The sequence below is a fragment of the Manacus vitellinus genome, unplaced genomic scaffold (genome assembly GCF_001715985.3).
Source record: "Manacus vitellinus isolate BGI_N305 unplaced genomic scaffold, ASM171598v3 scaffold_16_pilon, whole genome shotgun sequence".
Classification (NCBI taxonomy): domain Eukaryota; kingdom Metazoa; phylum Chordata; class Aves; order Passeriformes; family Pipridae; genus Manacus; species Manacus vitellinus.
This window is the reverse complement of record NW_021939189.1, coordinates 2,022,637-2,043,984: the sequence shown is the minus strand read 5'-3', so window position 1 is coordinate 2,043,984 and position 21,348 is coordinate 2,022,637. Positions and strand designations below refer to the sequence as shown.

The 21,348-nt window shown below is 48.3% G+C and overlaps 1 protein-coding gene across 1 annotated transcript in view; it reads left to right on the top strand.

Annotated features, from left to right (window-relative positions):
* The window catches only part of SMAD6 (SMAD family member 6), a 166,689-nt gene that overhangs the window by 37,518 nt on the left and 107,823 nt on the right, over positions 1–21,348 (top strand). The gene's annotated exons all lie outside the window — the stretch shown is intronic.

The following is a 21,348-nucleotide window of genomic DNA, read 5'->3' as shown; positions in this document are numbered from 1 at the left end:
GTTGTGATCAGAAACTCAGTGTTCAGGCTGGAGGGGTTTCTGCTTTGTGTGCTCCTGACTGCTCACCCTCCTTCCTGCCAGGATCCTACTCCAGTGCTTTGGGATACTCCTCATCTGCCCCTTGGAGATCCATGGTGTCCTCAATGTTTGTGTCTGAGCGAGGGTATTCACAAAGCTACTGGATCTTCTGGCTTTGGAAACTCTGCTTTAATAATTATTAATTATTCTTTAAATTAAATGTTCTTTAAGAAGTGTTAAATTCAATTAAGAAATAGTCAGAATTAAATAGAGTGGGAAAATGAAATCCAGAGGGCAAAGATGCTGTGGATCAACCTGCCAACCACAGGAGGCGTTTCTTCCTGGTCCTCTTGTGCTGGGATAACATTTTGAGTCCTGAATAGCAGTGTCAGCACCTCTGAGCTGCTCAATGTCCTTCTCAGCCTCTTTAACACATCCTGCTTCCTGGGGACTGGGGGGAGGAGGAGAAGCTGCTCCCTGTTTCCAGGGCTGGTCTCTGATGGAGCTCCAACGTGTCAAACACAGGACCCGCCTCCCATTCCAGTGCAGGGCAGACCTTTACTGGGAGGATTCCAAGGATGCAAAGGGCCAACTATCAGCTGAAGACAGGGCAACTCCAGGAGAGGACGAGGGAGGTTATGGTGCCTCCCCCCAGGATGCTGCTGTGCCTCTGCCCTGGCTGATGGGTCACACAGATCCACCGACACGTGTGGATGGGTTGGGTGGCCCCAACCATGGAGCCCCAACCTGAGCTGCTGCCCAGGCAGGGAACAGCCCAACAGGGCATTCCTAGAGCTGGACCCACACAGGGTGGTATTCCCTGATCCCAGGGGGGAGCTGTCAGAGAAAGAGTGAGTCTGCAGAGCCTCATGGGAATTAGGACACTCCGCCATCCTCCCGGTCAGGAATGCTTTCCCTGCGCTCTGGGAGGTGGGAAGGGCTCCTCAGTGTCAGCCCAGCTTCAAAACACGGTGCTAATAAAGCCAAGGATGTGGGTTCCATCCCTGGGTGGGCCATTCACCTAAGAGTTGGACTTGATGATCCTTGTGGGACCCTTCCAATCTGAATATTCTATGAAGTTCCCAGTGCCAGGAGCTCCTGAGAGGCTGGGATTTGCAGTGGCAGAACCAGCCCCATTGTGCACCTTACACACCCTCCTCTTCCTCCTCAGCTCACTCCCTGCCAGGGGCTGGGCACACCTCGACCCTAATAAATATTAGGAAGCTTTAGGGCTTGCCTTGCTTTCCACAACTGTGTTCTTCCAGCAGTGCCCCCCAAACACACCCCCACTGCTGAGCTCTGGGCTGCTGTTCCCAAACCTCCCGAGCATGAGGGTTTTCATTTATAATTTTTTTCCTTGGCAGAATCCTTCCCATTTTTTTTTTCACTAAGCCTACCCAAATAGGATTTTCCTGGAGAAAGCTGGAGTAAGCTCCTTTCCAACTCGTGCCAGGGGGAGGGATGGAGCATAAGAACAAAAGTGTAAATGCAGATCACCGAAGTCTCACGTGGGAGTGGGGCCATCAGCTCTCTGATGAGTCATTTGTTTTCTCCAGTGGGTTTTGGAGAGTGGAGTTGTTGTCCTGTTTATATCAAACAGGGAAATAAAGAGGGGCTGGCAAAGGCCTGAGCTTGATCCTGCCTCTACTGGGCTCAGCACTGCCCACCTTCCCAGCTCTGCCACGTTAAACACAGGGCGGCTCTCCCAGCCCTGTCTGTGGTTGCTTTGCTGCCTGTCCCCTCAGCAAGGCTGAAATACAGCAACCAAAGCTCTTCTTCCTCAAGAATGTGCCTTGCCAATGGCCTTTGTCAGGGCCAGGTTGTTATCAGGATAACGCTGGTGTTTACTTTTCAGTGCCAGTAAATAAATCTCAGTCCTGCTTGACCCTTCGCTCTCCAGCCTCCCCTGAGCCAAAAACAAAAATGCTGTTCTGGATACAATCAACCAGGTCGGTTCAAATCCTGCTTTTCAGGATCTCAGCCTGAAACTGGTGGTCTCTGAGTCTCTTAATGCCATTAAAGCTCAGATTTCAAAGATGTGTGCCTTGGAACTTTTGGGTTTGATTTAAAGATAAGCCACTCAAGCTATGTTGATCAAGGGAGTGTCTTTATGTGAATTTTCCTTTTCAAATAAATCCAGGCCAAGATTTATCGGATCCTTCTAAAGGCACGTGTTGCTGGAAGACATTCCTGCCTGCTCCTAGCTCCTCTTTTTTTCTTCCTGCAAGGATCCTGAGCTTGCCTTTTCCTTTCTCACAGAGTTCTGGGTGGATTTTAGGCAATCCATAAACGATGACACGTCCTCATGTGCTGGGGCTCTGTGTGATTTGTGAAGCCTCCGTGACCATTCCTCACTTTCCTACTCCTTTTTTTTTGTTTCTGCATCAAAATTTATGAGGGTCTTTCTACATCCAGCAAAAGCAGGGAAAAGAGCCAGGGAAGTGAGACCTGGTGGGAATTCAGGGCTTCTCATCCACCAGCACAGTGGGAGTCAGTGGAGCTGCCTCACCAACATGCCACAAGTGATGCTCCTCCTCCTGCAGATATAAAGTGTCACCTCTCAGCACCTGCAAGTCACCCCTGACTGAGCTGGTCTGAGCAGCACCAGGGTTGAAAAATGTCTCAGGAATGATCTGAGAGCGTGAAACGTTTCAGACATTTATTTTCCCTTTTTTGGTGACGTGCTGTTGTATTGTTATTTTGATTCTTCTCCCCACATTGCTCTAAAATCCAATTCAGGCCTTTCAGAACAGGAGCAGACTCTGTTATTTTGGTAGAAGAGGTGCTTCTATGTAAATGTTTTGGAGATTGTCCTTATATTTGCTAGTAAAGAAATTCCAGGTAGAGGTGATAACGTGGGCAGTGGAAGGAGCTCTGAGGGCAGAGATGTTGCTGGGCTGGATAGGCTTGAATCCATTTCCTATTTTCAATATTCATCCTAAATGAGTTTTTTTTCCCCCTCTTTTCCTTGTTTTTGCTCTTGGTTGGGTTTTTGCTGCTGGTTTGCACTTTTCATATTTAAAATAACTCATAAGTCCACATCAGGCCTATTTCCTTCTCAGAGAATTCCAAGGGGGTTATATATTTATATATTTTTCATGTATTTAATAGCTACAAATTGGAAAACCCAAACACTACCTTATGCTGTTTCCCCTCACTTTGCACATGGGCTGGAAGAAGTGGAAGCCCAGGAATGGGTGGTTTGGGCTGGATTTGGGGGACAGTGACTGGTGTCCACAGTGATGATCCAAAGGCTCCTCTGCAGGGCTGGGATTTCTGGAGGGGGCAGAGAGGTGGGATCTGGGTCTTCCCAGGTGGAGCCACCAGCTCCCTGTTACCCCTTCTCCAGCTGCACTGAATCCCTGGTGATCCCTGACCTTTTCCAAGAGAACAGAGTATATGAGACTGGTTTTAGGTTAAAAACCAGAAGAGCAAAGGTTGCAGCACCTGTCTGGGGCAAACCAAACCATCAGTGCCTCTTTGCTCTCCAGATACCTTCTGAAGGACAAAAGCAAGCACCATTCCCTCCCTAGTCCATGAAGTTTTCAGATGTTGGCTCTGCTGATTAAAATGTCCCATTTGGTTTTCATCCCTCCCTGCCTTTTGTGCTCACTGTGGTTTATCTCTGCCCCTACAGAAATCCTACCTGTAGGAATCCCACCCAAAATCGTTCTGTTTGCTGGTAAAAAAAAATCAGATGTAGCATTTTAAATGTCTGGAAGGGGTGCAGTGTCCTAAAGCCAGCTGGGGAGGGGGGGGAGAGGGAGGAGCAGCGGCTCCATTTGGGCTGGAAAAGCAGGAGAGAGGGTCTGGGAGAGGGGGGCTCTATGGGAACAGGGCCTGGAGAGATGCTGTAACCTGAGCCTGGGCCATTTAGGCAGTTTAATGCAGCAGCTCTTTTTTGGTAACCACTAAAACGAGTCCAACACGTGGCACGTGGGTACCCCGGGGTAGGGACTGCCTCTGTCAGGGAGCCTGTTCCCTGTGGGATAACACAAACCCCACACTTCCTGGGGGGGGTTTGAAGGGAATAACATGTTTCTGATCAGTAGGGATATTTTAACCTCCTATTTTGAATTCTCCCTGCCACTAACACATATAAATAAATACATATATATATATGTATTAGTGTGTGGGCTAGTGAACCAGAGCCCTTATTGTCCGTGGTGCCCGTGTGGTGTGTGCCCACCCGGGGGTGTGTGATGTGTTCTCTGGCTCTGGTTGGTTTTCTGCTGTTCCTCTCCACTCCCTTGTCCAGTTAACCAAGAGTGAGAACAGCCCATACAGCACCTTGTATTCTCCAAAAAAAAAGAGAGCAAAAGGTTTTGCTCTTACCCAACCAAATGAGAGGAAAGATGGAAATACCTGGAGACAACTCTGTGATTTGTGACCTTCCAGTGGAAAATATTTTAAAGATCAGCCATAAATCCTTGTTTCTGCAGGGGTGGAGGTGCTTTCAGGCTCTGCTTGTGGTGCCACTGCAAAGGAGATTTTGGTTACAACCAGGCAATAAGGGGCACTCGGGATAGATGTTCCCAGAAGGAGAATTCTCTCCCTTCTCCTTCCCCTTTCCAGCAGAGGAAATGCTGCTTTCAGCCTCTGGGAGCTGCAGGAACAGGGGATGGGGTTGCAGAGCGCCGGGAGCGACGTGGGCAGTCACTGCCTCCTCGGGGCCAGGGCAGGACAGCGATCCAGGGGTGATAGAGGCTTTCCCAGCCCTAAACCCCAGATAAACATCCAGCCTGAGCTCATCCCCTTCCCTTCCGTGTGCTGCCAGCCCCGAGACCTTCACCCAGACCCAAATGAGATGCTGTTTTCGGGAATGAGATCTGATTCCAGTGGAAGATTTCTGGGCAACAGTGGAAGTGCCTTCCCTGAGAAACCCTTCCAGGGTGTCATTACCCTCCCAGCCAGAAGATTACATCTTCGTTTAAGGTTGAATATGTCTAGTTGCAAGTTCCAGTCATTAGATCTCATTAAGCAAGGTTGAAAAGTCCCCCACTATCAGATCCCTTTTTGAAGTTCCTCTGTGTAGTAATAAAATTGTCTCTTAACTTTTGGGAGCCGGGCTTTGGAGAGAGGCCTAAACATAGCACTGAGTATAATAAAATGAAGTTTAAATTGGCAGAGAAACCAAAAAAAAAAAAAAACCAAAACAACCAACCAGCCACCCAAACCCAACCCCAAAGCCCATCCCTTCCCTTCCCTTCCCTCCAAGAACTTTAAGGAACTGAATTAAAAATGAAAGCTGGGAAATTTCAGGTTTGTGGTTGCATCCACCCACCCGGGCTGTCTGTGCTGCAGCTGCAGGAGATACCGAGAGGTGGGTTATAAATTTCCCAACTAAAACTGCAGCTTTCTTATCTCCCATCCAGTGTGTGTGTGCTCTGAGTTATGGTGGGGGAGAGCCTTGCCTTGGTTTGTGGCTTTCAGCTGGATGGCCAACGTTAATTTAAACTAGATCTTTGTGGTTTAAGAGTTCTCCCTCTGCGGTGTGGTTATCTGGAGAACACAGTTCTGGCTCTCCAGGAAGACAGAGAGTGGGGAAACAAAGCCTGTTCTGAAAATACTGTGCAGAAAGAGCTGCTGCAGATCAGACAACACACAGAGCTTGAGGCTGGCTCACCGTGGGTTTTACACCCCTGTCATCCCTCAAAACCAGAGCAGGGCTTCTTCAGTCCCTCAGCTGGATTCCAGCTCGGATAATTACCCTCTGCCCACTTAAGTTTCTTCCTGCAGTTTCAACTGAATGTTATTTTTTTTGCTTCCTCCTTTGAAAAGGAGCCCATGGTTAGCATAATTGGCACAGAGGTGGCAGCAGTAGTGGGGGAAGAGATCTGGATATCTCCGAGAAGGTATTATTTAATATAATTAACTGGAGCATGGATCTGCTGCCTCCCTCCATGGATTCAGCTCCCAGCTCAAAGCCAGGCTCTGCTCCTTGTTTTAAAGCTGGTTCTTCAGGTACTGGAGCAGTTTTTGGGCTGTGCAGGTCTGATCCTGTGTTGTGCTAAGCAGCCTCCATTCCCACTGAAGAAAATGAGAAGTGAGATAACTCAGCATCTCCCAGGAGGAGGGATTGGAGTGGGAAATGAGGGAATGGTGTGGGGAATAACCCCTCAATAACAGTCCTTGGACCCCTCAATAACAGTCCTTGGGTGGACAACGACTCCATTCGGAGTCGTTGTCCACCCAAGGACTGTTATTGAGGGGTCCAAGGACCCAAGCACTTCTCTCCACATCCCAGATTTCCAGAATAAACCCCCTGTGGCTGATTCATCCATTTGGTTTTCACTTCTCTTTCTGTGTTGCCTGACCTGCAGGGTTTCACCCATGGCTTTATTTCACCGTCCCAACGACCAAAGCAACAAGAATCCTGCCAGTATTTTTATACAAATTATGCTAAATCTTCACAAAGATTGGTTTAGTTTCCACCACTTCCTCTTAATAACTTTTACTGGCTGGATTAGTTGAAGCCTCTGATATAGCAGAGGCTGAGAGTGGCTCTTTCTAAATGGATTTGTCCTTCTGGAGTATTTGCTGCACCAGTGGAATGTCCCTCCTGATGACCAGGCTCATGCAAGAGTCAGACAGTGGCACGGGCAATATTAACATTCTGACTCAAACAGCCAGCTAAAACCCAGCATTTAGAGCATAAATGTATTTTATTTATACTAAACCCTAGTGTTGCTTAGCAGGGACCTGTGGAGAACAATCCTCAGGAGATGCCACCCACAGATCTGCATGGGGTGAGCAAACCCCAGAGGGGGAGGAGGCTCTGGTTTGATATCCATCCAAGAGTTGCTCTAGAAACCAGGCTAATAACAGTCCTCTGGGGATGGGCTTTTACTTGTGATGTCTTTGGTTCTCCCAGAACCAGGAAATGGAGAAAGGTGCATCCAACATCAAACAGCTTTCAAGGAGGTGGTGTTTTTTTTGCCTAATATCCTAAGGAAATGAGCCTGGTGTGATCACACTGCCCCCAGGGGTGTGTGTGTGTGTGTCTAATAGCTTTTGAATTCGCTGGCCAATCTCAGCCAAATTTAGCAAAAGGGGGAAGATCTCAAAGAGGGATCTTGTTCCTACAAGCTGGGGGAAAACAGGTGGCAGGGAATGGATGGGAGAGCCCCTGTGAGCACCTCTCTGAGGGAGGGATTCACGGGGGGAAGAGGAGGTGGAGGAAGAGTGGGAGTCAGAGGAGTGGAAGATGAACCTGTGTTAGTTTTGCTCCCCGTGGATGTGCTCTGTGGAATCCCAGAATTGAGGAGTTACTTGTGTTTGCTGCACTGGGTGTTTCCCAGAGGATGGGAGCTCTGTGGAACTTCCCCTTTGCTCAACACCTCTGTGGGAAGAGAGGATTGCAGTCCTGTGGGGAGCCTGCCAATGCCCAAATCCCAATCTAGGCAAGAATGTATTTCATGTGAGATTCCCCAGAAACCTTCTGGGACGTCAAAGTTGGCTGTCAAAGGCTTTAAATAATATGATCAATTTTTAGTCCTTGCTTTACTTCCTCCAGGGAGATGGAGCCCTTAATGGCAGAAGAACATATGGAATTTTAAAGAGCCCAAAAGCTTTTTGAATGATATTTATAGAAACCAAACTCTTTGAGCACAAATGTTTGATTCTAACGATCTGTCTGGCTGTAATAAAGCTTTATATGCAGAATTTAGCAGGGACACCTAAGGTAACGCTCTTCCCATAGGGAAAATCCTCTGGGACAGAAATCTGCTGGACTAAAACTGAGGGGTACTTGCTGCTGGGATTCACCATCCAACAGAAGAAGGTTCTGGAAAGTCTTCAGTACTTCCTGAGTGACTTCTTGCTCCCCATCTTCCTCTGCTCAGTCTAGAGAGCCTTTATTTTGTAGCTGGAGCCCAGCACCAGGTTCAGGCATGTCCCAGGAAGGCAGGGAGGAAGGAAGGAAGGAAGGCTTGGAGAGTGTATTTGAAATGTCAAGGAATGGGCAGGAAACACTCAGATATTTCTTGGAAGTGCTCAGATATCTCCTGGTTGGTTCTGCACCCTCTTACATCAGAGATCTTTCACACAGCACGAAATCAATCCTGTAATTTTCCCGTTTCCCCATTCCCAGCCTGTTTGGTCCCGTTGGGAAGAGCATTGCAGTCAGGAGAGCAGCAATGCAGCACTTTGGTTCAAGGGCTTTGGGCCCCAAAGTGTGAAGCCCTGGGTTGGAAATCTGAGGGTTGGCAAAGCGAGTGGCAAATGGAGTTTGTGATTTATTGCCTTAACCCATCAGCTGCTCTCCTGGGAATGGCTTTGATGAGCTTCCCTGGCTTGCTGCTCCCATGGGCAGATCCCAGAACCTGCCATTTCCTTGGAGGGAAAATATTGGCTGTGGAATATTGAATTGGCCCATTGGGACTGACCTTTCACCAAGCCCTGTGCTGAAATCACAGACGTGCTCCAGCTGGAGAGTTCCCTTCCTCGTGGTTCCGTGGGCACACACTGGGCTCCATTCATTGCTGTGGCAGCCACCTTTTTCTCTTTTTTTTTTTTTTAAAAAAATGAGAAGTTAAATACTGAAAATGATGGTTGTGACATAGTGGTTGGGATTCCCAGGGGGAAAATGTAGGAGGCAGGTTGGATATCTGCTCTGAGCCCTAACAGATATGGCATTCACACTTGTTGGTGTTTGGAAATTAGTGCTGAATAACGTTCATGTGGCTGCACAATCCACTGGCAGTTCCTTGGAAGGAGTTTTGCAGAGCAGGGGTGGCTCTGTGGTCACAGCCCTTCAGCTGCAGAACAGTTTGGCCTTGGTATGCAAAGCACTTGGATGCATAATTGGTGCTAATTATCTTGTAAAGTCACATTTCTATCAATGGAACTGCTTAACATTAAGTGCATCCTGCAGTTCTTCCCAGGATTAAGCAGGGATGTGCAAGACCCTCCCTGGCTTTAGTAGCTCATGTTGTCAGACTTATCACATTTTATAATTACTGACCCTAATTAATTCACACTGGGGGTGTAAAATCCTTGCTCCATTCAAGTCAAAATCCTGGATTTTAACTTGAGCAACCTGCTCTGTTGGAAGGTGTCCTGCCCATGGCAGGGGGTGGAGTGAGATGAGCTTTATGGTCTCCTTGAACCCAAACCACTCTGTGATTCTACCATCTTACTTAACCCTAAAAAAATATAACCAGGGAAGCAGTAGCTGTCAGGGAATGCTTTTCTAGAGGACACTGCAGTTGGCTGAGAAATAAAATAAGAAGCCTCAAAGGCAAAATGTGAAATTGTCTCTGTTCTGCTCACTCCACATTTGTAAAAATTGTCATGGCTATTTTCTGTTGAATGTGTTGAACAACTGTGGGAAGGTTGGTGAGCAGTTTCCATCTACTGGCCTCTTTTTTTCTATTTTCAGCAATCAAATAATTCTAATAAGGCAGACAAATGCAAAAAAAAAAAAAGAATAAAAAGAAAACCAGTCCTAGGAAGTGATGAAGTTGGCAGTTAGGTGTAATAGAAACAATGCCAGTTTTACTGAATGCCTTTTCAGTAAGAAAACTCTTTTTTGGGGTGTTTCAGCTGTCTGTAATAGGCCAGAGTAATCCCTCACCATACAGACTCATGTGAAAAAAATTCCCACCTCTGTATAAAACAGTTTATTCCCTCTCCTCCAGGAAACAAGGGTGGAGTGTGCAGAAAAAGAACAGCCATAAATCACGTCTTTGATGCAGGATTAATGAGATGGGAGCTATGAATCATGTGGTGGGATGAGCAGGCTACGACTGCCATTATCACAACTGACCAAGGTCTTTGTTTGCATTAACTGTTCTCATTCCATTAACACATCCGAAATTAAAAAGTGGCACGGCTGAAAAGATCCCCCTTTGAGGTTGCTTTGAAATACCTGTTAGAACAGGCAGGCAGGAGGAACCCAAAGGCTGGGCATGTGCTGCCTTTTGTGTCGGGGCATTGATGTCGGGAGAAAATTGAGCCTGGTGGGGTCTGGAGTATTCCTGGGTTGGGAATGAGTGGTTGAGGGAAGGGTAAAGTAAGTAAATACTTCATCTCTTTCATTTTTCATCCAGGCATGCTTGGAATCCTCCCTCATCAATAGAGGTTTTGCTGGATGTTGGCAATGTCCCCCAGGCAATGCACAAGATTAATACGACTCCCTATCTAATTACAGGTTTACTGACGGATATTACTAAGGCCCCAGCAATGCAAGTTCCTTACATTGCACTTTTCCCCCTGTCTAGAGCTCACAGAAAGAAAAAGAGGCAGAAAACTGAGGGTAGTGAGGTAAAAAGGCATAACTCGAGTGCTATTCCTACTTTTGGAGTGAGTATTTTGGTCCTCACGCAGCTCAAGTTCAGAGGTAACTTCTTTTTAAACAAACCATCCAGGTCTGTGTGAGAATTGGATTGTTTGTAGTCTGGAGATAATATTAGGGAGGAACAAAAGGAGTTTTCTTCCTCAGTTTGTGCTCAGTGGCCAATGGGTTTTATCAGCTCCTGCCTGGCCAGGGATGTTCGCAGGCAGAATTTCCCCCCTTGCTCTGCCTGGTCCTTTCTTTATTTTGGTTGAGAACTAAAGACTTCAGGAATTAAACACAAAACCAAAAATCCCCTAAGCTCACCCATAAACAAACCAAACCAAACCAGCCCCATTTAGATGTCAAAATTAGGGGTAGGACAATCTCTGTTCAGATTTGTAGCCGGGGCAGATTCTGGTGATTAAAGCAGGGGCTTTAATGGGATTTTGAGCCCTGAATCCAAAAGATGTCAGACCACAGAGAATAACCAGGGGGAAATAAAATCCACAGGTTTATTATTATTATTTGACTTTTCCACCCTGAAGTGTTGTGATCACACTGATTTATTATCTCCTCAATTTCCAAGAGTCTCTGCAGCCCCATGCACAGGCCGTTGTTGCAGGGGATGTATTTCCCTTCTAGGTACACATAGGTTGGAAATTCAAAGACTTTCAGCCAACTATCAAGTCTCTGTAGGTGGTTTTCTTTCTAGGAAACAGCTTTTTTTCTGACAACATGTGACATGAAACAGTGACTCAGGACTCCTTCCCACATGAAAAGGGTCCCGGAGGAACTTCTAATTGTTGCGGAAATGCTGATTTAAGGTTCCAGGATAATTTTCGTGGGCCGGTTTCATGGAATTAATTTTCGTTTCACATCTTTTCTTGCATAATTAATTGGGTTGGGGCAATTAGTGGAATTTACTGCTGTCTCCTGCTATGCTGGGGAGAGTCCCCACAAGGCACGAAGCCCCTCGCCGTGACGGTGACCCTACTCTGGCTCCTTCCAGCTCAGGGCTCTGCTTCTCTGACCTGTCCAGGGAGAGCTGGGAGTGCAGCAAATCCGTGCTCCACTGGACTTCTCACTTACTCTTTTCCTCCCCTTCATGTGTGTTGTCTTCTAATAATCCCTTCCCTCTGAATCCATCGCCCGCAGCGCAGACATTAGATAAATAAAGCTCGTGTGGGCCCAGAGCCAGCCTGCATTGCATAAATACACTGAGGGCTGTAGGAGTTAGGCTTTGCTTGCTGAGACAGCTTAAGTGCTGCTCCTTACTGGTGTGGGGTTTCCTGACAACTGGAGGAGGCTGAAATGGGCCGGGCAGGAGCAGGGAGGGGGTGATGGACACGGCGCTGCCACTCAGGTTTGGTCCCGTTGGGCTCCGTGGCTTTCCAACAGCCAAGGGGGTGTTTCCCCCTCCCCAGTTCCATCTGTGCCTGGCTGGGATGGAGGCAGTGACACCGAATTTCTAAGACAATAGAGGTGGAAGGTCTCAGAGGGTCTGTGCTCTCCTTCTCAGGGGTGCTCACAGCGCTGCTTTCAGAGGCACGGCAGCTGCTGCAGGATTGGAACAGGGCAGGGATGAAAGAGTGTGAGGAAAGAATTGAACTACCTGACACCACGGCCGTGGCTGTCTGGGCTGAAGATGGGGAAACCTGTTTGTCTGGATTTGGCTTCATAAGAAGGTTCAGAGGTGCCTTTTCTTGTCATAAAACTCACACATGTCACAGGTCCCCAGGGCACGACCCGGGGCCGAGAGGAGAGAGCTGGTGCTGTGGTCCATGTGCCTTCTTCCCCTCCCACCAGGGACTGCAGGTGAATTCTCTTCCCATTTTATTCCAGTCACTTCACCAGCTCGTGCATGATTGGGAAATACAAAAGATTTTCCAGGGCTTTCCCTGCATTAGCACCATGAAATTTCTTTCATTTCAGATGTCTGCTGTCATTGAAGTCACCGTGCTCTCAGATGTTATTACATTAATACATCATCCAGGCTCCCAGGCTTTGGATGATATATGGACACATTTGTATCTGACTTCAGAACCCTCCAGGGACACATCAGTCAACAACACAGTCTCAGTTCAGAGCAGATACTGGTGGGCTAGGTGACTGTGGGCCAGACCCTCACAGAACTGTCAGGGTTGGAAGGCATCTCTGGAGATCACCCAGTCCAGGGTGACAGGTGACAGGTGACACAGGAACAGGTGGGTTTGGAATGTCTCCAGACAGGGAGGCTCCACACCCTCCCTGGCAGCTGTTCCAGTGCTCTGCCACCCTCGGAGTGAAGAAGCTCTTCCTCACCTTGAGGTGGAACTTGTGTTTTAGTTTATGGCCATTGCTCCTCATCCTGTTGCTGGACACCACTGGAGAGGATGTAGCACCATCCTTTGACACCTCTTTGAGATATTTGTATGGATTGGTGACATCCCCTCCCCTCCTTTAGGTGTCAGCTGGCAAAGCCCTGTGGTGGGGCCGTGCAGGGACTGACAGCAGGTGAGGTGTGTCCCCCACAGCCCTCGCGTTCTGCAGCGTCCCGGCTCCAAAGCAAACAAACAGACCTCATTTCTCCTGCAGCACTGGGCAGCCTGGAGCCATTAGCCCAGAAATCAGGGTGTGCTGGGGCTGAGGCTGTTCTGGGCAGTCACTTGTGTGTCCTGTAACTCCCAGCTGGAACACACGTCAAGGAACTCAGCTCTGACCAGGCTCACTGGCCTCCAGGCTCCTTCTCAGCCTGTTTTCTGTTTGGGCAGAAAACACAGTTATTTGGAAACATTTGAATTGTTTTGAATATAAGTATCCTTCCAAAGAAAAGGTATTGATGGCCTGGCACCTTTATAAAGAGCTTTGTGCTGTGTTATTCCTCTCTGCACTGAGTGTAACAAGGCTCTGGTGCCAGGACCGTGGTCCTGTAAAACATTTGGAAATGCCAATAAATTCAGAGGCACGGTTTGGAAGCTGCCAGCTGGAGTTTGCTGGTGGAGCTTAAACAAGTTGGGCATATCTGCTTAATCCTCTTTTATTTGACAAGGTGCAGTGAGAGCAGAGCAGTGAGTGTGACTGGGGGTTTTCTTGGAAAAGTTTGGGAAAGGCGAATCTATAAGGAGCTGTGTTAAGTTTGCCTCCTCATCCTTGTTCCTCAAACATTCAGGCCCTGTTATGTCAGGGAGATGGTAGGTGACCCTAAGGACACTTCCATGTGCTTGTTGGAAATGCCATCCTTCAGATTCCAGCAAAAGTGGATATTTCATTCTTTTTGGTTGTTCACTGGTTTCCAGCTGGAACCTAAACCTGAGCTTGTGAGCTCTGGAGGGCATGAAGGATCTCTGACAACTTTTTGCAAATGTAGGGGCACTAAACTCAAAGGCTTGGCTGGATTCCAGATGGATGAGTCTTATCCTGAAACCTTTAGGTTTCCCTTATACTTAAGGGAATTTAAGATGTTTTGCACTTCTTAGATCTCTCTTGATTATAAGAGACTTGCCCAGGTCACACAGGAAATCTGCTGGGGAAAAGACACATATCTCAGTTTTCCAGACTTCCCAGAGAGCTTGTGGCCAGATTAAGGGATGTGCTGTGTGAGGATGGGCTGAGGTTCCTTACAAGTGATTCCCAGAGCAGCCCTGAGCTCTGGGATCCTCAGGGGAGCACCTGCGAGAGCCTCTCAGCCTCCTTTCCTTCCAAAGGGGAAACAAAACCCCCTGTCTTCTTTACCTGGCAGCCTGTTTTCGTGGAACTCAAAGAATTTAATATCTCTGAGGCTGCTGAGCTTGGCCATTGCAGAGTGTGAGCCTGGGAATGCAACCAGGTTAAATAGGAAGCTGTGGTGCAGCGGGCAGGGTGATGCTGCTGCTGCTGCATCCAAGGTCAGAGAGTGCCAAGGGTGATTCCCAGCAGCATTCCTGCTGAGCCAGTCCTGAGGAGCAGATATGGCTCTGTCTGTGGGACACAGGCTGAGAGTCTTTTCCTGGGAGATATTGGGACACACCAGTGAGACCTTCTTGAAAGTCCTGATGCTGCTTGGGAAGAGTCTCTGGCTGTGGAGCTGTGCCATGCCATGGGTTTTCACACTGGCTTCTGGCTCGTAAAAAAGTGCCTGCTTTGGCTAAACCCAAATCCTGAGAGGCCTAAAATCAAGCAGAGCTGCCTGTGACACGTCTGCTGAGCTGATCCAAGTCCTGCTGCTGCTGCCTTTGCCTCCACAAGCTTTGGGAAGCAGGTGCCAAGTGCATGTCTTGGCCTCAGAGCAGGGAAGCAGATACCTCTGGGAAAGGCTGGCCAGGAAGCTCCCTATGGAGTGGGAATTTGCCTGCAGAGTCCAAGAGCATCCGTGGCTATGGTGGTGTCTGTGAGCTTTGTACCTCTGTGAGCAATTAGCAGCCCTGCTAATTGCTTTGATTTGTAAAGTGAGGGGCTCAGGAAAGCACCGAGCAGGAGAGGGAATGTAGATGAAAAACAGACCTTGATGAAGTGTCTCATTAACTAAAAAGGCAGAAATTTTGGGGCATTAACCCACCCCCCACACGTGTGGAAGGCTGGTAATAATGTCTTGGAAAACAGGCAATAAACAGATGATCAGAGCACACCTTGGAGCAGGTTCAGGTTTGTGCTGCTTGTGCTTTTTAGAGGTGTAATTCCAGTGACATGGAGCTGGGATAGTGCAGGATCTGGGCTCTCTCTCCCCTGCCTCTCTCAGCCTGGTGCCTTTTCCTTCCCACATGCTGAGCTCACAGGGAAGAAAATAAAAAGAGGATCAGCTCGAGCCAGTGGGAAAAAAGCCCTTTCCAGGGGTAGCAGAGCTCAGGGAGACAGGATGGATCATCCAACGAGCACTGCAACAGGTATCTTTGCTTCCAGCTTAACTTCAGTCATTCCACAGAACAAATTCAACCTGACCAAAACCAACCTGTTGGAGTTTGGGGTGGCTGGAGCTGACACCTAATGAAAGGCACTGGGATTCTCTTTGGTTTTTTTGCTAACAGAAAGGAAAACAGAACAGCTACATATCATCCATCTGAAAAAAAAAAAAAAGGCTGTAATTACCACTCCCAGAAATTATTTCTTATTTAATGAAACGTCTCTTTAGGCTGAACAAAGGAATTTTCAGAGAGGAGAGCACTGAAGGGCGGGCCAGAGAACACAGGCAAGAGCGCAGCTCAATTACAGGGAATCAAATCCTCTCGCCCTTCTGACGCAGTTTGTGGGAGATCTCATTAAAACCTTGCCAGCCCAGAGCAAAGGCTGCCTTTTCCTGCAGATATTCTGGATCTATTTATACTGATCCCACCACTGTGAACCACTGGCTGTAGTTGGCCAAGAGGCCTGAGGGACACACGGCTCTTCCCTGCGTGTGCGGCTCGAGAGGGATCTGCTCTCTTTCCTACCAGCCAAATCCTGATAAATTCCCAAAGTAGGGATGCTGCCAAGTCTGGGAACACCCTCTCCCTCATCAGAAGGGAAAACTGCTGTGGATGAGTTGCTCAGGCAGTGGGAAGGAGGGTGGAAGTATCACAGAATCATTAAGTTTGGAAAAGACCTCTAAGGTTGTTGAGTCCAAGTTGGGAGCAGGGAGCCTTTGGAGGTGTCTCCCTCCCTCTGGAACACTGGGACCACAGGGATGGGGTGCTGTTACCAAAGAGGAGACACACCAGGGGTCAGATGGAGGGAAAGAAGGTCTGCCTTCCCTTGGGAAGTGGCTGCAGGAGGTGGTGTCCGTGGTGGGAACCACTGGCCTTGGTGTGTGATGGAGGTTTATTCACCCCGTGATGGTGGGGAAAAGCTTTATCCAACCTGAAGTGAAGCTCATCATCCCTCTTTTGCTTTCTGTGCCTTTTTTTTTTCATTTAGTTTATTGTTTTTATTTATTTACCAACAGTGCTGCCGGTGCATCTTTTATTGCTTGGAATAAATGAATCCTGTGCCCTGTAACAGACAGTAAATTCGGGTTGTGTAGGAAATAGCAGAGGCTTTGACCTCTAGCACTGCTATAAAAGCAGCCTCAGGAAAATCTGAGGTGAATAATGCAGCTGTGGAAATCACCTTTCTCCAGTTTATGCTGGGGAGGGCGAAAAATCTCCTGTAACTAAGGCAGACCCTTAGACTTTGGTGTTAAGTTTCGTGGGCAGGTTCAGGGATGGAACATGGGATCAGTCTCCATGCCTAAGGAAAGGGCTTCATGAGCTGAAAACAGGGCACACCATTTCTGAGTCAGCAGGTCAGGCCAGAACCAGGTGAGTGAGGAAAGGGCAGCAAAGGGACAAATCTGGAGCCCAGTTACAGCCCAGAGCAAGGCAGCAGAGCCCAAGTCCTGGTGACCTCCAGCAGGGCACAACTGCAGGAACTGGGATCCTCTGGGGAGGTGAGAGCTGTAGGAATGTGGTGTTTGGTGGGACAGAACAGCTCCAGGTGTTCCTGCAGGACCAGCTCTCCTCAAGCACTCCCTTTCCTTTTGGTTTGGGCTCCACCAAACCCTGGCATAGGACAACTTGGGCCAGTATTCTGGGGCACTTTGGGGTTTGTTCTGATACGAAAAGGCAGGTTGTGACCAAGGAGAGACACTGTGCTGAACTCTGGCAGCCCTTCAGAGCTGTCCCAGCAATGGCAGCTCGGGGCCTGTGTCATCCAAGATCACCATCAGCAGAAAAACAGGCAGCCCATTGGAATCCCACCTGCTTAATGAGGGTCAGGAAACTTCTGAAATACATGGTTAAACAGCAAATTCTAAACTACCCCTCCCCTCAGGCTGGTCTGAGAAGCTCTTTGCTCTGAGGATTGTTGCACTCTGGCAATCACCCCAACATAATTAACTAGTTTATTCTGTCACGTTTTGATAAATTCCAACCTTCACCCACTGGCTTACCTTGGGGGGGTTTGGTCCATGTGCTGTCCAGTGTCTGTGGAATACAGGCATTTGTTCTGCTCTTCATTAATTCTTTCATGTTTAATATACTTGGGAAGGAAAAATACTGATGGAGAAATAAAGAGCAACTTTCTCAGCGAGGGCTGCAGTGCCTCCAGTGGAATCCTGACTCACCCCAAGTCAAGTTGTTCTAGCCTTGTGAAATCATAGGTTTTCCTGCTACAAATTGATAAAACATACCTGTTTGCATTTAAAAACTGATATCCAGGTGCAGCACATGGCTGTGAAAAATGCATAACCTGACCTCAGCAGGATTCAGCTCTGGTTTTGGGAAAGCCTCCTTGGCATTTGTTAGCCAAGGAGAATGCAAATCACATGCTGGAATGATTAAAGGATTCAGCCATTGCCTTAGCTCATGTTTTGACTCTGCAAAGCAGGTGTAACTTGCACTTGACTCCCAGTCAAAAACAGTTTCTAGCAGCAAATCTGTTTAGATGAGTTCCAAAAATGAGTGGGAATTGAATATCCCGTTGCTCCCAGGCTGCTCCAGTGGGAGCCACCCTTGGAGTGCCATTCTGGGGGTCATCAAGGGGGGTATTTACCCAACTGTAATTAACTTAATCAGCCACTGGGTATCAGTATTGTCTCACATCAATACACAAAAAAAGGTGTTTTTATGGAGCTGAACAACTCAGGTGCTGTCAAGGCTTTGCTGGGGCTGGAGCCAGACCTGCCTCCCGGGGGTGGGAGTGGGGTGGGCAGAGGGAGAGTCACCTCCAGCCTTCAGATCCCTCCAAAATACACTGCACAGAGCTGTGTCCATGCACCTGGAGAGAGGGGAAGGCAGCACAGGGATGGGGGGCAGGATCTTGGCAGCAGTCACCAGGGAATTGCTCTGCCCATGCTCCGAGCACGGACCTTGGGAAGCTGAGCACAGCACGGGCTGGGATGAGCTCTTCCTCTCAGGGAAAGGCCTGTGCAGTGTCTGTGTACATGAACTCTGTCATGGGTGTCAGACAGGATTTGGGGATGTTAATCCAAGGCCTGGCCTGTGCCAGGTGTGAGGAGTGTCCCTGTGACAGAGGTGGGGACAGTGTTGAACGACCTCAGTGCTGCTTTGGTGTGAGCAGGTGGAAGGTGTCCCTGCCCATGGCAGGGGGTGAAGGAGAGGAGCTTTAAGGTCCCTTCCAACCCAAACTCTTCTGGGGTTCTCTGATTCCATGTGACCTTTTGTCTGGCAGAATTCCTTGAGTGTGGTGCCACTCCTTTCCTGCTGAAACAGGCAGTCGGGCTTTTGTTTAATGGGATGTCCCAACCAGGATGCCCAAAGCCAAGAGGTGGTGCCCAGATGCTCCATGAACATCCCTGGGACTGCCCAGTGTGCAGGTTTAGCCCTCAGCCCACTGTGGGGTGGCTTGGAGGCTTTTAGCTCTCTGGGATGGACACAGGAGGCAAGAGCTGGTGCCCTACATGGAAGTGCCACCTGAGCCAGGAGTGTCCCACTGCCTGGGCTTCAGCAGCAGGAACACTGGCAAAGCTTTGGGCAGGTTTTTCTCTGGGCCCCCTCATCTTCTTCACTGGGGATGGGACTCCAACACTCGTGGGATTTCTGCCTGAGTTTCCATTCAGTTTTGGCTCCAGGTAACAGTTGCTTCCCTCACTGCTGCCTTCCAGGCTCGCTTCCCTTGCCAAAATGCTAATTTAGCCCTTCAGCTGTGTTTAAAAATAAAAGATCCTCCACTTCTCAGGGTATTAAAAGGCCAAAAGGAATATAAAAAGTTCACCAGACTGGTCAGTTCACTCCCTGCTGTGTCTTCCTGGGGCGTTGCAGCAAAAACACAGGCACAAAATCCAAAGCAAACAGCTTTTCCTGGGCCTCCCCTGGAGCCTCTGGCTCTCAGCTCAGTGCCCCTCTCCCTCCAACCCCTGCATCCCCACCTTGCCTTGGGCAGTGCCAGCATGTTCTCAGCCTCTGGTGGCATCTTCTGTACCTTTTCAGCCACACTTAAAGACTACTTTTCCAACACCTGACTCATACCCCTTCTTGCTTTCTCCTGGCCTGAAAATTTCCCACCAACTTCTGGGCTGTTTGGGCACAAACCCAACAACAAGGATTTTTCCCCTCTAGTCCCTTCTGGAGTGAGATAATATATCCACATCCTCCCTGCTGTTCCTGCCATTCCCAGGCCACCCCACAAAGAGACCCTGCTGAAGTCCTCTGCTTGACTTTATATCTGGTTTGGAACCAGATGTGGCATTTTTGGAAGCTACAGAGGGATTTATTTTAAAATCCAAAAAGGATCATGGTAGTGCTTTGGGTTTCAAAGAAACTCTGTGAGGTTGGTAAAACCTGGAGGAGCACAAGTTTTTTATTTATTCCTCCTTGGTCAAGGTCTCATTTTGTAATACAGGAAACTTGAACAACTAGTGCAGAAAAAAGGTTATTTAATGGTTGGAAGTTTCAGTGTTTCCTGCTCTCAGTGCTGGTCATGACCTTGAGTACAGGGATGCTCTGCTTCCAAGGGAGCTGTGGATTGGGATTGGAGTTCTTGGATGAGATCCTTTTCTTCCTCAGGTTTCTCATTACTCACTAAGTGCAGCTTTATCTCTCCTCCAGAGGTGAAAAGGTGCCACCCTGGAACAGCCACAGAGAAGGAGAGGTCTTGTTTGGATTATTTCTGTGTTTGGGGCAGTGCCTGGCTCACTGTTTGCAGGTCATTTGTGTCCTTCCAAACGAGTTGTCCCTTCCCAGAACTGATGGATCATGAGGGACATCAGCTCTGCAGGGCTTGTATCAGTGAGTGCCTTCAAATGGCATTCCCATTCCCGGGATTAACCCCTGGCTCAGGTTAACCCCACATTGCTCTTCCTTGCTGTCAACCCGCTCTGGTCCATAGGAATTTAACAAAAGCCATTTTATGGACTCAGGAGCAGGGAGGATCAAAGGCCACAGCCAAGGACTGTGCCAGGCACTGCTCAGCATTTCCACAACCTGAACCCAACAACGTGATGGAAAATGAAACTAGGACGGAATAAAATGCAGTGGGGACATGGAAATAAGAAAGGGAAAATGCAACTCTGACTCTTCAGCAACAGTGTGTGGCTTATAAAACCCCAACATGCCCAGTGACCATTATTCTGCAAAGATATTTTTCAGTGTAACTCACGTTGAGGCATTTGAGTCCAACAGCTTCACTCCAGCACATGCCTTTCCTCCATTAATGCTTATCCTGTTTGCATCAGTTCTGCTTTTTTTTTTTTCCCCCATCAAATATCTTTTTTTTTGCCCCAACAAGAGAGACCCTAATCATTTCAGGGTGCTTGCCACCTACTATCAGTGGTTATTTTGGGGATAGCTGAGCAAAGCTTTCAAATGTCTGAACTGCATTAAAATGAATTGTTGGCATTCCAGCCCAAACCTCAGGAGGCAGGAATCTGCCATGAGAGCGTGGAGGGAAGCACTGTTGTAATAAAGGATATGTGTAATGAGGTTTGATGTGCTTGAAATTCAAAGTCTGCTCCACATTAGGGAACAGTCACTGGTTTAGCGGAATCGGTTTCAAATTGATCTAATTAAACTCCTAGACAGCCTCAGTGTAGACATCTCTTCATATTGGTTTTGTCCATTCTTAAACCAGTTTAAGTGGGATGTTCTGGGGGAAAAATGCCCAGGAGCTCCTCAGAGGAGGTTCTGCATGTGCAGGTCTGGGCTAAGTTGCCACTTCAGGTTTGCTCTCCATATCTTGCTTCTTTAGCTTCTTGTAAATCTCATGTTTGTTCTTCTTTAACTCTGGACTCTTGTTGACTTTGGGCACCATTAACTGGTCCTGGATGAGGGCACAGGGCTCTGGGAAGGAGGAGGAGGAGGAGGGTGGCCATCCCAATCATGTCATGTCCAATGAGGAGCAAACCAGGCATGCTGTGAAACCCAGAAAAGAGATTCTGATCTCTTTTGATAAACATGGGACTCCAAATTGCCCTCAAGGCTGGACATTCAGTGTCCTGAGTTCAGGCACATGGTTCTGGTGGGCTTTCCAGCCCGGAATCCACACCAGGGTTGGATCCCTGACAGATTCCCAGCACGTGAAGGGCAGCACAGGACTGGTAAAACCTGCCTGCAGAACCAGGTGTCTTCAGTGCTGCTCTGCAAAGAGCACCAGTGTCTGACAGGTCCATCTAGAAAGACTTTGTGCTC